This window comes from Puma concolor, chromosome B4 (assembly GCF_028749965.1).
Source record: "Puma concolor isolate L17-30 chromosome B4, mPumCon1.1.hap2, whole genome shotgun sequence".
Lineage (NCBI taxonomy): Eukaryota > Metazoa > Chordata > Mammalia > Carnivora > Felidae > Puma > Puma concolor.
Window position 1 is genome coordinate 27,761,386 of NC_141673.1, and position 14,384 is coordinate 27,775,769.

A 14,384-nucleotide genomic window follows, 5' to 3' on the forward strand; every position below is an offset into this window, starting at 1 on the left:
GGGAAGAGGAGGTGCAGGGCAACAGTTGGGGGTGCAGTTTCGTGCATAATAACAAAAGAAGGAGGCACAAGGTTAGAGAATTGTGATTTCTCCTCCAGTGCAGAACTGGGCCACGCTTGGGTGCCTGCAGTGAGCTTGGCAGAAAGTCACTTGCTTCCTCGAGCTGTTGTCGCACAGGACTTTCTGTCTACATTACTGTCTTAGTGAATGGCCTATTTTGTACACTAAATGCCACAGTAGTTCCACACATCCAAATGAGAGGGAATATGCTGACCTAAAATATGAAAATCTATTGAGATAGCACACTTGATTATTTTCTTGCTGAGGTTCTGATAGCGACACTTGCCTAGCAATCCCGAAATGATTTTAAATGAGTATCTAGCTTGGATTGAAATGTTTGAGTCCCAGACAGGAAAAAAATAAGTCATGAGAAGAGGCTGGAGAGGAGGGATTAGGGTAACGCTTTCTCTCTTAAGAAAGATTTGTGACTCCCTCATCCCTATTTTCTGCCCTCTAAGAAGGAGCTTTACAGAAGCAAAAGGAGTTCTATTTGCTGGAAAGTACAAATCAATAACAATTACATTTAATTGGGACATTAATAACTGAGGAAAAAAGACAGATTGCCATACTCTAGCCGGTCAGCCTCAGGGCATGCAGGACCTCAGTGTCTGGCTGGTGGGGAGCAAGTGAGGGCTCAACCAGGCTCAGGAACACCATTTGGCTGTGGCTCTGACCCCCCGCAGATGCTGGCTGGTGGTCCAAGTTAATGTTCAAAGGGGAGGAAAAAAAAATGTAATTGCATCCAATGCTGGTACCCAAGGGGGTCTAGTTGACAGGTGGAGCATTTCAGCAAAGGGCTCCACACACAGGGGATGCTTCAAGTTAGCAGGGAATTAATATCATACTTGCAAATGCTTTTAGAGTGAAACACCCGCTTGCACCTTGGGAATCAGCGGAGAGTCTCCAGACCCTCAGGAAGAGGAACAGCGAGGCTTGGCAGTGCTCTAGCAGAGTAGAGCTGGGGTCTCCTTCTCAGAGAAATCAAGGCAAATTCAACTCCCACAGTGAGATTTAGGGAAATGTTATAACTCCGTGGGTGGACCCATCAAATGCATCACAGACGTTGGGTCTACAGAAAAACAATGATTTCCAGAACCCATCCACCTGCAAAAATGAGGCTGAGTTAGAATGTAGGAACTGATGTTAGTGTGACATAACAAAGGTACTTTGCCATCGCAAGTACTCATTGAAAGTGTGCTGAGGGATAGCCCTGTACTGTATTTTATGGAAAGAAAGTATAAAAGAATTTCTAGAATCCCAAAAGGCCAATAAACAAATGAAAGATGCTCAACCTTATTGGCAATCAGGGAAGCGAGTTAAAACCACTATTAGGAGCATTTCAAACCCATCAGGTACATGAGAGCATCACTGCGGCGTTGCAAAAAAAATGAGAATTACCTAAACATTCATCAGTAGGTTGGGTATTTGACTCAGCAATAAATATTTATGGTAACTGAAACTTTGTATTCTATTTTGCAATACAATGCTATAAAAATGCTATAAAGTGGTGAACATGAATGAACATGAACTACTGGAGAAAATTGAAAGCACACTCGTGAAACAAGTCATATATTTCTAGAGCAACACAAGCTTAAGTTATAGAGTGTATCTAAATACTCAAGCTAATTCAGAAAAGCACTGTATTCTTACTTCTAACGTAACACTTGCCAGATTCTATTGCACACTTTCATTTAGGCACCCAGTCACCCAATATGACAGCAAGGATTTTATTAAAGTATAATTGACAAAAAGCATTATATTCATTCAGCTGTACAGCATAATGACTTGATATTTGTATACATTGTGAAATGATCACAGCACTAAGTCTATTATTTACCATCCATCACCATGGGGAGTTACATAAAAATATTTGTCTTCTGACGAGAACTTTCAATATCTACTTTCTTAGCAACTTTCTTTTGTTTTGTTTTATGTCCAGTTTTCATTTAAATTCTAGTTAGTTAACATATAGTGTAATATTGGTTTCAGGAGTGTGAATTTAGTGATTCATCACTTGCATATAACACCCAGTGGTCCTCATGGCAAGTGCCCTCCTTAATGCCTATTACTCTCTTAGCAACTTTCCAATATGCAGTCCAGTATTATTGACTATAGTCACCATGCAGTACATAACATCCCCATGACTTATTTATTTTATAATAGTATATTTGTACCTCTTGATCCCTTTCACCTATTTAGTCATCCCCCTCCCCTGTAGCAGCCACCAATCTGTTCTCTGTATCTGTGAACAGCCACCAATCTGTTCTCTGTATTTTGTTGTTTTGTTTCTTTGTTTTGTTTTTCAGATTCCCCATATAATTGAAGTCATATGGTATTTGCCTTTCTCTGACTTAGTTCACTTAGCACACCATGCTGTTGCAAGGTCCATCCATCTATGGTGTTGCAAATGGCAAGATATTTGCAAGCGACATATCCAATGAGGGGTTAATATCCAAAATACATAAAGAAGTGAAACAACTCAATAACAAAACAAAAAAAAAAAAAAAACCCAATCTGTTTAAAAAATGGGCAGAGGCTCTGAGTAGACATTTTTTCAAAGAAGACATCCAGATGGCTAATGGGCACATGAAAAGACGCTCAACATCACTCATCATCAGGGAAATGCAAATTAAAACCCCCATGAGATATCACCTCACACCTGTCAGAATGGCTATTATCAAAAGCACAAGAAGTAACGAGTGTTAGCAAGGATGTGGAGAAATGCAGTGTTTGGTGGGAATGTAAATTGGTGCAGCCACTATGGAAAATAGAAGGGAGGTTCCTCAAAAAGTTAAAAATAGGGGCACCTGGGTGGTCCAGTCAGTTGGTTTCAGCTCAGGTCATGATCCCAGGGTCATGGAGCCTGCTTACGATTTTCTCTCTCTCCCTCTGCCCCTCCCCTGCTCGTGTGCGTGTGTGTGCACACGCCAAGTGCACACTCTCTGTCTCTCAAAAAAAATGGTTTTTAATTTAAAAATTAAAAATAGAACTACCACATGATCCACCAATTTCACTTCTAGGTATTTATCTGAAGAAAATGAAAATACTAATTCAAAATGATACCTGTGCTCTTATGTCCATTGCAGCATTATTTACAATAGCAACATATGGAAACAACCTAACTGTCCATTAATGGATGAATGGATAGAGAAATTGTGAGACACACACACACACACACACACACACACACACACACACACACAACAGAATACCACTCAGCCATAAAGAAATAAAATCTTGCCATTTGCAACAGTAAGTTTTTTGAAGACAGGAACCAAGCAGAATGCCTTTACAGAATGGATACTGAATAATGTTAGTGGGGAATGAATTAGTAAATGAATGAAGAGTTAAAGACACAAGTTGCGGGGCACCTGGGTGGCTCAGTAGGTTAAGCATCCGACTTAGGCTCAGGTCATGATCTCAGGGTTCTTGAGTTCCAGCCGGGTCCGGCTCTGTGCTGACAGCTCAGAGCCTGGAGCCTGCTTTGGATTCTCTCTCTCTCTCTCTCTCTCTCTCTCTCTCTCGCTCTGCCCCTCCCCTGCTCGGACTGTCTCTTTCTCTGAAAAAGAAATACACGTTACAACAACAACAACAAAAAAAAGACACAAGTTGCTCAGCTGTCATCTCTTAGACCAAGGTCAAAACCATCTCATTGCTAATCTTTGGTTCCTGCTCCTCGTCCTGTCCAACCTGGCCTTTTCCTGGAGCCCCTGACTTTCCCTTCCCATGCTCTTACTGGACCAGTCAGGACAAGTTGGGAGAGCAATGATCTGTCCCCATTGCTCACTCTTCATCCACATTTTTCATTTCAGCTTGGATAGTCTGGATACCTTTAAGAGAACCTTGCAAATAGACTGTGCTGTTTCTATGATACGTATTTGTGTTTGTTTATGGGTTCTCATGTGCATGTGCATAAAATACAGGCCAAATGCATGGGCTGGATGTTGAATTTTCCCTCTACTGTATCACTTCTAATTTTAGGTACACTCAGAAAAGTCACACACAGAAAAATAAATGAAACATAAACACTGTGGCTACCCTCAGAGCACTTTGGTGGGCCTTCACTTTAAGAGGCATTTCAGGGACGTCTCTAGAATAAATCCAAAGTATAGCGTGTGCTAGGAGGGATGGAGGCCTTTAAAAATTCTAAAAAGGACAATAACAAAAAGAATGTTCAACGAGTATTTAAAGCAGGAAAAACAAGAAAAGGAATAAACCTACTGCCAAGGGAACATGAACAGATGGTACCAGAGAAAATGGAAAAAACCCACTTTTCCTTTGATTTTCCAAAGCAGCACTTCTCAAAGTGGGTTCCACAAGACGCTAGCTCTTTGATTTTGCAGGAAGAAGAGTTGCATGAGCAGATACATTTGGGAAACATTGGGAAAATACTCAGATTTCTTTACTGCAGGATTTTTTGAGTGCCTTAAGGTGCTACAACATTCTTTGAAGCCCTAAGGGAGGGATAGAGTCTTCACCGCCATTCAGATTTATGTAATAATTGACACTAGTGTTTTGTGGAACATACTTTGGAAAACAGTCTTTAAGGCAAAGAGAATGGTTTCTAACCAAAACTTGTAGAATAAATACTGCAAAGACAAAACTACATTAGGAAACTACTTTTGTCTTTGAGGAAACTTTGAGAGACAGAAAAAGAGAACTTGACTGTTTTCAAAGATTTCAAATCTTTCAGTCCCCACAGATACATTCCAACTGCTAAACTCAGTTGTGAGGAGTAAAAGAAAAGGTTAAAGTTTCTATTAGGTTGGAAATAACCACGTCACATATCCAAAGAAAAGTTTTAAAAACTTGAGGCCAAAATACCATCTCCACTTAAGACTAAAATAGATTTTTATCCCATTGTGATTTTTCTATTTCAAGCAACAGAAACCAACAGTGACCATTTTAAGAAAAAAAAAAAAAGTGGATGAACTAGTGGGACTTTTACTGGGAAGAAAAATGAGAAACTAGAGACTTAGGCTTGAAATCAGGACAGCAACTAGGGATGCCGAGGGCACCAGAGCTTCAAGTACATGCTATCTTTTAAAATTGGCCATGGCTGAAATGAATTTCTTCAAATATTTCTTCCCATCAGTTACTCTGCTAAACATGCTAAAGTCCCAGAAGAGGGAGTCCGGTTGGAATCTGCCTCTTGGCCATGGGAGAGCTGGCCACCAAGGATACACAAGTGGGAAGATGCATTACCTAACATAAAATGAACTGTTGGTAGAAAGAGAAAAATGAATAGTGAGTGGCTGAAAAGCAACAAATTCCTGCTTCATGTTTCCTAAGAACAAGCTATATTGAATTAACCTAATTGCCTGGGGTTGGTAAAACTCTGAAATGGCATAGAACTGTATCATTGATTCATTGTGTATGTTTAATTTATTCATTTACTTGTAAATATTCAATACTAACCAGGAAACACAAGGCACTTAAGCACACAAATCACATTAATCTCCGGCTTAAAACCTTCAATGGTTTACACTTAGGATAAAATACAAAATCCCTAATGTGGCCTCAAAGGCTCCAGAACATCTAGATCCCCGACTGTCTTCCGTCCCTGTCTGCTTGGCCCGGCCATTCCAACCTGTGCCCCCACCACCCGTGGGCCGCACGTCCCACACACTGTTGTGTCTGGCGGGCACTCTTTTCACTCAGGCCTGAATAACCTGAGTAACTCCTGAGTAACTTGGGCCTCAAGTTAAAACTGGTTCCTCAGAGAAGCTTTGCTAAACCCTCAGTCTGATTCTGTCTCTCCTGTTGTTCTGGCCCCTTGGAGCCCTGGATTCTTTGCTCACAACACAAATTGCATTCTCCTGTTTTTCCATGTAAGACTCTCTTCCTCAGAAGATGGCATATCTCCAAAATCCAAAGACCATCACCTAGTCTGTTCGGCTCTAAATATAATATCGATCACAGACCAGCGTTAAAGCAGTGTTGGCACACAGCAAATACTGTTCAATGAGGGTTCAGAAGTGGGTACGGACTCTATTTACATGGAGTCTGTGTTCTAGGGACGAACATTATGATGTCCACTAGAGGGTTGTAGAAAAAGTACCAAAGGAGCACCCTGAGAGAGGGTTACTTTGGCCATGAGGCAATTCCACGAGGTCTCTCTTCTGGTCCTTGAAGAGTTCTCCGAGAGGGTGAAGTGGGAGATAGAGAACACCGGGTGGCAGAGGCACAGAGGCGGGGAGGAAGGAGAAGGAAGTCTGACGGGTGTGGCCTTCAGCAGGGAGCCACGGGATTGTGGCTGTTGCCCACTCTGCAGTCGGTATCCAAGACTTGGATGAAAACAGAAAGGATGAAAACAGTCGGTTAAATGTCTGAGTCTTAATTTCAACTCAGCTCATGATCTCGCTGTTGTGAGATTGAGCCCTACGCAGAACCCTGTCAGCGCTGAGCCTACTTGGGAATTTCTCTCTTCTTATCTCTGCTCCTCCCTGCTCACATGCATGTGGGTACTCTCTCTCAAAATAAATAAACCTAAAAAAAAAAAAAAAGAATAATTATGAACTCTGCACATGACACAGAATTGGAAAGAATTATTAATATGCTATCTTGTCCCAAAATTGTTTTATCAGGTTTGCCTTAAAAATGCAGTCTACAAATAATCAGCAAAACTAAAAAGCAACTGACAGAACAAGAGAAGATATTTGCAAATGACTTATCAGATAAAGGGTTAGTATCCAAAATCTATAAAGAACTTACCAAACTCAACACCCAAAAAACAAATAATCCACTGAAGAAATGGGCAAAAGACATGAATAGACACTTCTCCAAAGAAGACATCCAGATGGCCAACCGACACATGAAAAAATGCTCAACATCACTCATCATCAGGGAACTACAAATCAAAACCACAAGGAGATACCACCTTACACCTGTCAGAATGGCTAACATTAACAACTCGGGCAACAACAGATGTTGGCAAGGATGTGGAGAAAGAGGATCTCTTTTGCATTGTTGGTGGCAATGCAAGCTGGTGCAACCACTCTGGAAAACAGTATGGAGGTTCCTCAAAAAACTAAAAATAGAACTACCCTACAACTTAGCAATTGCACTACTAGGCATTTATCCATGGGACACAGGTGTACTGTTTCGAAGGGACACATGCACCCCCATGTTTATAGCAGCACTATCAACAATAGCCAAAGTATGGAAAGAGCCTAAATGTTCATCGATGGATGAATGGATAAAGAAAATGTGGTATATATACAATGGAGTGTTACTCAGCAATCAAAAAGAATGAAATCTTGCCATTTGCAACTATGTGGATGGAACTGGAGGGTATTATGCTAAGTGAAATTAATCAGTCAGAGAAAGACAAAAATCCTATGACTTCACTCATATGAGGACTTTAAGGGACAAAACAGATGAACATAAGGGAAGGGAAACAAAAATAATATAAAAACAGGGAGGGGGACAAAACAGAAGAAACTCTGTGGAGTTGTATGGAGAACAAACTGAGGGTTACTGGAGGGGTTGTGGGAGGGGGGAATGGGCTAAATGGGTAAGGGGCACTAAGGAATCTACTCCTGAAATCATTGTTGCACTATATGCTAACTAATTTGGATGTAAATTAAAAAAAATAAAAAATAAAACAAGTTAAAAAAAAATGACAGGCAGTTATAACAAATAGCTTTATGCGACATCATGTTCTCAACAAAAAAAGTCCTTACAATGAAAGCAATTTTTAGTCTTTACCATAATCCACTAGCCTAAGACCCCATATTTGCCCATAGCCGTAATTCCCAGTAAGGGACTCTTGCTTCTAAATTTATGAACCAAATAAAATCATTTTAAATCAATCTCCCCAATTCCCTATTCCTAACAATATCTGTATTTTAAAATGTGGGCCATTACACTGATCTATGGTTTAATGTTTTGTCAGACAGGAAAGTAGAGGGCTAAGAGAACAGAGGAACTGAGGGTATCAGAAAGAAAGTGAATAAAATGGAGATCTTACATTCCTTAAGGGAACATTTGCTTTCTATTAATGAGTAGTGTCTTTGTGTTTAAATATATCTGTAACTTACTTCAAATGACTTGGAAAATGATGTTTCTAACAGAACAGATCAATGGCTTGATATTCTGGACTGTTGAATACGTTACAAAGCTAATTTGTGATGCCAGTGTTAAAAACAAAAACATAAAACCCAAATGCTTAAGATTTCTTTTTCCAACTCATATGCTGTCAGCCTTTCCTTTGTTACCATAACATGATTTTTATTAACTTCTTAATTTTCTTTCACTTGTACAATCAGTTCTAAATACCACGTTAAACACACTATCGAAAGACCATTAACCAATTGATGCTTACTCAGTTGTTAAAATGAATAAAAACCATTTTCCCTCTCCTCCCTCCATCTTTCCCTCACTTCCTCCTTTCCTCTCTTCTTCCACAAACATTTATTAAATTCTAATATGAGGCTGGAGCTCTACTAAGTGCACACATTTTGAATATCTAATACTTGGATTCAGGCGTATTTAACAGCTTTGTCCATGATGAACATGATTTAACATGATTCAATTGATCCATTACAGTACCCCTCCAGAAACCTCTCCTTCATGTTTAAACTTCTTATTGGAGTCTAGTCTGATGTAACAGAGTTGCCCCTACACACACACACACACACACACACACACACACACACACACACTCATCCATGGATAATGACTCATCACCATGCAGTTCTTGGTTAGTTTATTGTTCACTCCTCACTCCTCCTTTGGCTGAGAGCTGAATAAAAATGTACTCAGCTGACTCTTGAGTGAGTCAGTAAGCCTCCTTTTCATTTCCTAGTTAAGGCTGGAATAAGCAGTTCTCCACCCAGCAATTCTAATTAAACACACTAATTTAAAGAAAATACAGGGGCGCCTGGGTGGCGCAGTCGGTTAAGCGTCCGACTTCAGCCAGGTCACGATCTCGCGGTCGGTGAGTTCGAGCCCCGTGTCAGGCTCTGGGCTGATGGCTCAGAGCCTGGAGCCTGTTTCCGATTCTGTGTCTCCCTCTCTCTCTGCCCCTCCCCCGTTCATGCTCTGTCTCTCTCTGTCCCAAAAATAAATAAACGTTAAAAAAAAAAAAATTAAAAAAAAAAAAGAAAATACATGTAAACCTTAATATGTCAATTAGAATGGTTATAGGTTGTATCTAATAAAAAATGGGAATCTAACAAGTACATAGTTCTGTGTATGACATATTAAACAAGACAGGGTGTATTTAATTCAACTGAATCACTGGAGACCTGCTTCCTTGTCCTCTGCTGTTTTTAGAAATGTTTTCCTTTCCTTGCTTAATTGTTTTTGATATTTATTTAGTAGACCACCGGGATCTTCTTGAGTAAGGACTAAAGACAAACATTTGTTAGCACTGTGCTTAATGTTCACCAACACCCCACTGACACATGCAAAAGTATCCTGGAGAGGATTATTTAAGTTTGAGTTTATCTCAATCATTTATTTTAAAATAAAGTAGGAAATTCTGTAGGTTTAGCAGAATTACTTTATAAAGCCAAGTTGAGGGTAAATGTTAATAGATTGGATGTAGATGGAAATTTTTCTGTTGATAGTAATTTAAAATACAGCCTCAGAGGTGTAGGAGATGAGTGAGAAGCAGCCCCATATTTTAATTTTTAAAAATTTTGTTTATTAGAGAGAGAGAGCATGGAAGTGGAGGAGAAAGGCATGGGGGTGGGGGTGGGGGAGAGAGAGAGAGATCTTAGGCAAGGCTCCACACTCAGCACAGAGCCTGACTTGGAGCTCGTTCCCACAATGCTGGAATCATGACCTGAGCCGAAATCAAGGGTTGGATGCTCAACTGACTGAGCCACCCAGGTGCCCCACCTCCCATATTTTAAAGAAGGGTTCTCTATACATATACACAGGCCTTATTATGAGTCTAGCAACCATCCCTCCACAGCCATTAGCAGAGAAAGCGAAAGATTCAGTTGGGAAGATGCATCTTTAAGAGAGACTTCCCAACAAGAGAGAGCACAATAGCATTTCTTCCCTACATGCATGGGACATTGCTCTTCCAACCAGAGCCAAGAGACGGAGGCAGTGAGGGAGCCATGTAGCGAATTGTGAGTGCTAGCCAGACAAAAATGCTGGATTCTCACTCCTTGGCCAGATGCTTGCCAGGCTTAAGGAATGTGTACACCTGCCCTGTGCTGTTACAGGAGTGGAAGACAAGTGAGCTTTGGGGGAAGGTACTGAGGCTCCCCTGGAGTTTGAGGAGAATAGAGAGACAGTAGACTGGAGGCTGGCTGGAACTGCCCCTAGTGGCTGGATGAGGACATAGGGTTCTACCATTCAGCTGGATAAAAATATGCAATGTTTCTCATGGACCTAGGAGACAAGGTGGAGACTGTCTACCAGATAAGATAAAAGGGCAGGGAGAGAAATGGGGAGATTTGAATTAGATAAAAAATTAAAGTTAATTTAGGCCAGACTGGAATTTTCTACAGCTGAAAATGAGACTCTTTTCACATCTGAAAGTGACCCCAAAGGTAAGGGATCTGCCTGAAATGTCATTGGGGGCAGAGAAGAGAGATATTATTTAAAGATAGTGGTGGGTGGGGGCACTGGGCTGGCTCAGACAGTAGAGCGTGCGACCCTTGATCTTGGGGTTGTAAGTTCGAGCCTCACATTAGGTGTAGAGATTACTTAAAAAAATTTTTTTAATTAAAAAAATAAAATTAAGGCAGAGGCGGGGAGGAGAAAAGCTGTTTACTGATTATAATCACTGACTCAGCAGATGTAACGGAGCAGTACACAATTTATTTTAAAAGGAAACTGTTAACACCACCTATGGAGTAATCTTGCCAAAACAAACAAACAAAAATTTTGAACCTGAGTTTAATCAAACGTCTTGAACCAACCACCAGATTATGGGAAAGATGGGAGATGGAAGAACAGGCTAATGACACCGGGAGGATGCCATCAGCCAACTGCAATTAGAAATACAAGACAGAACCTTTTGTATTTCACAAGTGTGATGATTGGGTGTTCAGCCACTGTGTGGGATGTGCTTCCTTCAAACTTTGTCATAACATAATTGGCACCTTACCCATCGGGGGCACCTGGGTGGCCCAGTCGGTTGAGCATTGGAGTTTGGCTCAGGTCATGATCTCACGGTTCGTGAGTTATAGCCCACATCGGACTTGCTCATCAGCACAGAGCCCACTTAGGACCCTCGATCTCCCTCTATCTCGGCCCCTCCCCTGCTTGTGCTCTCTCAAAAATAAATAAAACATTAAAAAAATCCCACAGGGACAAAATCCCCTTCTTCTTCAACAAACACACGGTGTAAAAGAAAAAAAGAGAAGGGGGATTGTCATAAGGTAAAAGAGACCTAAGAGAATGTCTAAATATGTAATGTACACACTGTGTTTGAATTTTTATTTGACAACTGTAAAAAGATATTTGTGAGACAAACAGGGAAAGTTGAACTTGGATCGGAAATTAAATATATGAAGGAATTTTTGTGAATTTGAGAAGGCATGATAAGGCTATTATGTTTTTTTTCTTTTAAGTTCTCATGTACTAGAGAAACATTCTAAGGTATTTATAGGAGATGAGATATGATGTCTGGGATTCAGTTTTAAATACTCTAGGATAGGGGTACCAGGGTGGCTCAGTCAGTCAAGCATTGACTCTTGGTTTTGGCTCGGGTCATGATCTCATGGTTCATGGGATTGAGCCTTATACTGACAGCACAGAGCCCCTCTGCTGCCAGCGTGGAACCTGCTTAGGATTCTCTCTCTCCCTCTCTCTCTCTCTGTCCCTGCCCTCCTTGTGCATGCTCTCTCACTCTCTCAAAATAACTAAATAAACTTAAAAAAATTTTTTTAAATAAAGAAAATACCATAGAATAAGAGAAAATAAAGTGAATTTGAGGAGAGGATTGATGAAAAAATAATGGTAGAATGGGAATAGTTATTGAAGCTAAGTGATGGGTACACAAATGCTTCATTATACCATTCTATTTTAGTACATGGAAAATTCTCCATGATGAAAAGATAAAAATTAAATTAAAAATCTGTTTAGATATCAATTTTTTTTAAAGGTCTGTGGTGTAGCAGAATGTAAAAAGTTTAAATGCAGAAGTTCAACTTGGTTTTGAATGCTAGCTACAGCTGTTATGTGACCTTAGGCAAGCCACTTAACTTTCTAAGCCCCATTTTCCCCATCTGGAAAATGAGGAGAATAATAATGCCTATTATTATTGCTGCAAGGGTTTAATGAGATAATACACATAAAACTTAACAAAGTACAGGGTTTCTGCAAGTATTAGAGAAATTAGTAATCTCTGCAAGGAGGCACAGAGTAAGTAAGTGCAAATATTAGCTTAATAAGATTTAATTTTCACTTCTCTCTCTGTTTCCCTTTTAAGCTACTATCTCTGGACCTATAGTCGTCCTGTTACTTTTAAGTCTGAAAACTGCAGTGCTGAAGTGAAAATGTGCTTAGGAAGAAATCCTCAGAGGTAGAGAACTGGTTTTCTATCTCTTCACCTTGGAATACATCCAGACTTGACCTTTGATCATTTGGAGTTTTATTGATTGCAAACCAATTCTGAAGACTTCAGGGGGAACAAAAGATACAGGATCCAAGGACAATCTGGATCTGGGAGGGCAGACTAGGGGGAAGCTCAGGACCAGAAACTCTAGAGATCGGAGTAACATAAAGCCATAATGTCTAAATTTCTCAGGTCACTACAACTGAGATGAATGAACTTGAGTTATTTGAAGTCTCTGTATCACTTTGCTCAAGATTTTGGTTCAGAGACAGAGGAGCTGAGTGGAATGGTTTGGGTCACATACCCACCCATTGGTTGGAATGGGGAAGTGGACTGGCTACCGCTAGCGACTGTATTTGGTGATGGAAGGATTGTTATCTGTGTCAGACTACTAGCTGTTTTGTATTAACCATTCTTCTGAAATAGGGCTTCTCTGGCTTTAGCTGGCTGGCTACCTGCTCAACACTTCACTTCCTAGCCGCCCCGAAAGCTCCAGGAGGCCACGTGACTAAGTTCTGGCCTATGGGATGAAAGTGAAAGTATGTGGTACGTCCACGTTCTGCCCTTTACAGAATTGGACATGTGGTCCTCCTTCCCGTGTGGCTGAAAGAAAGCGAGAACTGGAACAGCCACCGTGGGCCGAAGACAGGAGGAGGGCTGTGAGATTTAGTAAATAGAAATACCGGAGGCCCCATTAAATTTGAATTTCAGATAAACAAGGAATCCTTTTTTAAAAACCTAAGTATGTCCCATCCAACACTTGAAGGCAGAGAAGCTCAATATAAATTGTTAAGTGAGAATAGAGCAGGGAGCTGAATAGTATGTATCCACCGGTTAATGACCTGTATGCTAGTGTATGTTTAGAAAAGAGTCATTTATGTTTAAATATGACCGTTCGGATGGTGATAAGAACAATGATTTAGAGAGGAAGGAGATGAAGAGAGGCAAGAGATAATGGTGGCCTAGACCAGTTGGCAGCATTAAGAATGGAAAAGAGTAGACAGTTGGTGATACGTAGCGAATATAAATACATGTGTTTTGAGAATATGCCATGTTATTACCAGTGGTTTTCACAGGGTAGGCAGAGTATAAAAATATGTGGGAATTTCACATTCTAAATCCTATACTCTTAATAGGAAAGATTAATATTTTTTGACTTCCTAGAAATAAGAAAAATTCTGTGCCATGAAAAGCTAGAAGAGGAATGCAAACTTGAGAAAATCATTTGTAAAATATATCCTGGACAAAGGATTAATATTCCTAATATATAAAGTGCTCCTACAAATCCAAAGGACAGAGATTAACATACTAGTAGAAAATGAGCAAAAAACATGAAAAGTCACAAAAGAGGGGTGCCTGGGTGGCTCAGTCAGTTAAGCGTCTGACTACTGATTTCCGCTCAGGTCATGATCTCATGGTTAGTGAGTTGGAGCTCCACGTTGGGCTCTCTGCTGACAGGTGGACCTGCTTGGGATTCATTCTCTCTCTCTCTCCCTCTCTCTCTGCCCTCCCCAACTCTCTCTCTCAAAATAAATAAATAAGCTTAAAAAAACACACAGAAAAGTCAAAAGAAATACACATTTCCAATAAACTGAGACCATTCTACCTTGTTAATCAGAACAGAAATTCATATGACAACTAGATAGTATTTTCCTCCTAAATTGGCTTTTTTTTTTTTTTTTTTAAGGAACAATATCAATGTTGGTTATGCAATTTGCTTGAGTAAGATTATCAGAAAGTGGGATTTGGGAGTTTGGTTTGTCTACAGTGAAGTAACTTCCCGTGAGAAGTCCAAGGT

General features: G+C 40.3%; 1 long non-coding RNA gene and 1 other non-coding gene across 2 annotated transcripts in view; both read left to right on the forward strand.

Annotated features, from left to right (window-relative positions):
* Positions 1-8,041, forward strand: part of LOC147578980 (uncharacterized) — a 347,058-nt gene extending 339,017 nt beyond the window's left edge. Inside the window, exon 9 of the long non-coding RNA XR_015253435.1 lies at positions 6,648-8,041. This is a non-coding gene — a long non-coding RNA (uncharacterized LOC147578980). The remainder of the gene's footprint in view (positions 1-6,647) is intronic.
* Positions 8,042-11,038: 2,997 nt separating this feature from the next.
* LOC112863971 (small nucleolar RNA U13) lies at positions 11,039-11,144 on the forward strand. The gene has a single exon (XR_003223917.1). It is a non-coding gene; the product is annotated as a small nucleolar RNA U13 (small nucleolar RNA).
* The last annotated feature ends 3,240 nt before the right edge of the window (positions 11,145-14,384 follow it).